The sequence below is a fragment of the Furipterus horrens genome, unplaced genomic scaffold, assembly GCF_987537825.1.
Source record: "Furipterus horrens unplaced genomic scaffold, mFurHor1.1.pri manual_scaffold_19, whole genome shotgun sequence".
NCBI classification, from domain to species: Eukaryota; Metazoa; Chordata; class Mammalia; order Chiroptera; family Furipteridae; genus Furipterus; species Furipterus horrens.
In genome coordinates this window covers 913697-917952 of record NW_028327189.1, presented here as the reverse complement: position 1 = coordinate 917952, position 4256 = coordinate 913697, and the positions used below count along the sequence as shown (strand labels likewise).

At 30.7% G+C, this 4256-nt stretch overlaps 1 long non-coding RNA gene across 1 annotated transcript; it reads left to right on the top strand.

Moving 5' to 3' along the window:
- The first annotated feature begins 307 nt into the window (after positions 1–307).
- LOC149990267 (uncharacterized) lies at positions 308–3797 on the top strand. Its single transcript, XR_016508872.1, has 3 exons — positions 308–420; positions 1735–1826; positions 3184–3797. It is a non-coding gene; the product is annotated as an uncharacterized LOC149990267 (long non-coding RNA).
- The last annotated feature ends 459 nt before the right edge of the window (positions 3798–4256 follow it).

The window sequence follows — 4256 nt, the reverse complement described above, 5'->3', positions numbered from 1 at the left end:
CAGGTCTATTAGATTTCAAGAGATGGAACAATCTTTTTAAAAGTTCACAAGCAATTCTGATAAGTGAGATACCACAATGCAATTTTTTTCTATTTTTCTTTTCTTTTTTTCTTCTCATTAATATAAATTTATAAGCAATTTCCAATCCATTATCATTATTTAGTCACTTATGCAAAATGATTTCTACTTGATTAAATCCAAGGATATTTTAGGAATATAGATAGTTTGTAACAGAACAGTTAAGTGACATTTCCTTAATGTGTTTCATTTGAAAGTCATTTATGAAACAATTGGTATATTGTCATAGCCAGTTTAAAAATTGTTTGTTTATCTCTAAGGATAACAAAGCTGATGTAATTTTAAAGTACAATGCAGATGAAGCTAGAAGTTTGAAGGCATATGGCGAGCTTCCAGAACATGGTAATACCAGTTATGTTTCCTGTCTTAAAGGCATTAGTATTTATTAGTGTTATGGTGAAGCAATTTTTATAGAATTCTGTCATTTCTACATATTGTTTGTGTATGTACTTAACAAAAATTAGTTACAAGTATGCCTGTTTCTACTTCATAATTGTAATACCTTAGTAATAAAATTCTCTTTCTAATGAGTGTTCTTTGGTGAGGAGTTTTAAAGGTTTTAAGCTCTGAGCTTGTTTAAAATATCGGTGAAGGGACATTATTTTTTAATTGTCTTTAACACATCCTCAAAAGAGATGTGTCAGTTTTCCGCTATATCAGTACAACAGATATGATCCTAGGATTGATTTTTATGGAAAACATTGGTCAGTTTATCTTATATAGTAGTAGTTCAGAGTGGTGGTTTTTTTTTTCGGGGGGGTGTATTTTTTAACAGATATTTCTCTTTATTATTAACTGTTGCATTCTCACTGAAGTATACTTTAGAAGGTAAAATAAGTACCTCGTAACATCAATGAGGAAATTCACTATTTCTAAACTCACATTCTTCACTTAGAAGCTATTTTGTTTTCATTATTTTATTTTATAAAGAAAATATAAGATTTTATGTAAGCATGAAATTTTGATATAATTATTGACATTTAAAAAATATCTGGAAATCAAACCAGTATTTCCTCTTTCATTTCTGTTGCTTAGGGCAGCAATTTTCAACCAGTGTTCCACAAGAATTTTTAAAAATTGCAATATCATCCAATACAGTAGCCATCTGGTGTCAGTGAGTCAAAATCGTTCCTGTTTTATTTGTCAGGTCAGCAAAATACAGAATTTTAGGACTTAGTTTGTGTGTGTCATGAGAATAAGAAAATAATCATAATTTGACGAAGTATTTTTGACTGACATGGTGTCTTTCTAATAGTTGGTAAACGTAGTTTTCCTACTTCAGAAAACTTTGGATGTGCTAGGAAGTCTTTAACATGTCTTCACATCCTTTTTGAAGCATATATGGGAAGTGTGAGAGCCACTATGTTAGTGTAATTAGAGCCTGCTAGCCTTATAATACCTTTTCAAACAAATTAAAAATATTGTATATATACTCTTGATTATAATTACATAGCAATGAACTTTTGGAAATTTTACTATGATTTTGCTCCCTTATGAGTTCTTAGATATTAGGAATGTTTTTTATATAATGAAGTATTTCAACTGAAATAGCATTTTTAAGAGTCTTTTTTGATAGTTTAATGTCTTGTATCAGACCCTCTTTTTTAAAATAGTTAGTTCATCTGATATATGAATGTATCCTTATTGTGTCTTTAGCTAAAATCAATGAAACAGATACATTTGGGCCTGGAGATGATGATGAAATCCAGTTTGATGATATTGCAGATGACAATGAAGACATTGATGATGTAAGTAGTAGATGAACCTTGTGGTTTTTATCATTTTATTTATCTGCAAGTAAACCAGTTCTTCTCCCTAACTTCCTTTAATCTACGTATGTTCAACACTTAAATTCAGTTTATTTGAAAGCTTCTTCATGAATCTGAACATTCATTAATACTCAGGAACAACCCAGACTAACATTTTATACTTTGAAAAACTTATTATCTTTTGAAACATTTCTTTCTGAAAATATCAGTATTAGCTCTGACAGTGGGTACTCCAAAGAGTGTCTACAGAGATAACTATTAAATGTACCAATCTTGAGAATGTGTCTTCTCTCAAATGAAATATGAATATGTTAAAAGAACCTCGTTTGAATGAGTTTGCTGAAGCACTGAAATACTCTTTAAAAGCTTTATTAAAACATAACTGGTGTCAAGGTATGTGTTGTATTACATTATTTTATTTTGTTTGTTTCTTTATGTATTTTTTAGAGAGAGGGGAAGGGAGGGAGAAAGAGAGGGAGAGAAACACCAAGGTGTGGTTGCCTCTCACAGGTCCCCAACTGGGGACCTGGCCCACAACCCAGGCATGTGCCCTGACTGGAAATCGAACTGGCAACCCTTTGGTTTGCAGACTGGCACTCAGTATACTGAGCTACACCAGCCAGGGTATAACATTATTTTATTTGTCAGGTATCATTGGCCAAATTCAGCTCAAGTATAGGAAACATTTAATTAAACTATATAATCTTGGGGGCATGTATATTTTTGTACTCTTGAATTTAAAGTTCTTAAACTTCTCTGAATATCTGAAAATGTTGGTGATTGGAAAATCTGTAGATCCCTGTTCTAGGTCATTGATTTCTAATCACTTGTGGTACCAAACTTAGACTTTCCAAAGGCCTCGTACATTTGAAAAGCTCTGCTAATTTTGCTGCACAGCCTTTGTCAGAAACACAGATTCTGTGTTTTGTAAAATTCCATCTTAGTATTCCAACTTACTATATTTAGATTTGTGGTTTCTAATTTATAGTTATTACAGAGATAATTAAAAATGAGCCTAAACCTAACTGAGGTGTAAGTCATACTACTCTGCCATTATTAAGGAAATTACAGTTCTCCAAATTTATTCCGACTCTTATAAGGTCTATAACTACTGCATAAAGTAAAGGAGATGCTATTCTTCATTAAGAATAGTCTACATAACATAGTCTCAAAGACATTATAAAAATTTGGCAATTATCAGGAATTGAGAAAAAATTGATGTATCAATTTTTCTGTTGAAAACGATTTATGTTCTAGATACTCCAAGGGGGATCTTATTCAATTGACTGTTGTAAGAACTTTTTTTCGATTTATGTGATGTCCTTTCCACTTACAGATCTGAATTGAACCTAAAGGTTCAGAGCGTTGTTCTACAGTTTGGATTTTGTCCATCACCATGCAAGAAGACTAAAAGTGCAGCATGAATGTAGTTTGTTAAGGCATACTAATTTATTTTCATTGTTTTAAAAGTATTTTTATGTCTTTAAATGAAGTGTTAACACTTTATTCTTTTTATGTAGAGGGACTTAGGGTTAAAAAACCACAATGTCTGTGCTTAAAAGAAATGTTTTCCAGGTAATGGATGCTTTGAATAAATTGTCTTATCATTATGGGCAGTGGTAAGTCCTGGTTCCAACTTTTTTCTTTCCAGAATATGTTCCAGTTACCTAGATTTTTTTTTGTTGTTAAAGTATAAGAAAGTTAGAAATCTACATGTAAAGTCAAGGAGATGGGCTATTTTTCTATCTCTGTAGCTGTGTTTTTATACTATGTTTCATAATAGTCTTTCCATTATTTTGTGAGCACCTTCATAAATTATTTCCCAACAGCAGATTTTAGAACATGTATTTGAGTAGCAGTTTCCAATTTATAAGATGAATAGTTTCAAAAGTTTGATCCTAATTAGTATGAAATTAACTCTAAATAGAAAGTAGTATTGTTGGCATTTTTTTTAACTTAATGTGTAGAAAATATCTTAAACAAGGCAACTTGTAATGGCAAAATAAGGAGAATAATTTATACTATACAAAAAGGTTGTGTTAAATTACATCATTTTATTGCCAAATATATACTTGTAACGTATAGTTTTGGACTTTAATAGAGGACTAAATCACAATGTATAAATGAAAAATAATTTTATTATAAACTTGTGTAGAAAAAGAATGGAACCATAGTTAAGAAATGTAATAAAATCTTCATGGAATATATTTTGGCTATACTCTTTTGCTGCTTGTGTATTTCATTGTGTGTACCAATTTTTTGTGTATATTTTACTAGAAAGTTGCATTGTGACCTTCCTTTTTAATGTTTTGTTTGTTTTGAAAGTTATCAACCAAATAAAATGAAATGAACTGTGGCGCTAAACAGTAGCCATAGTTAAATCTTATACGTACAACTTTCATAGAAAAG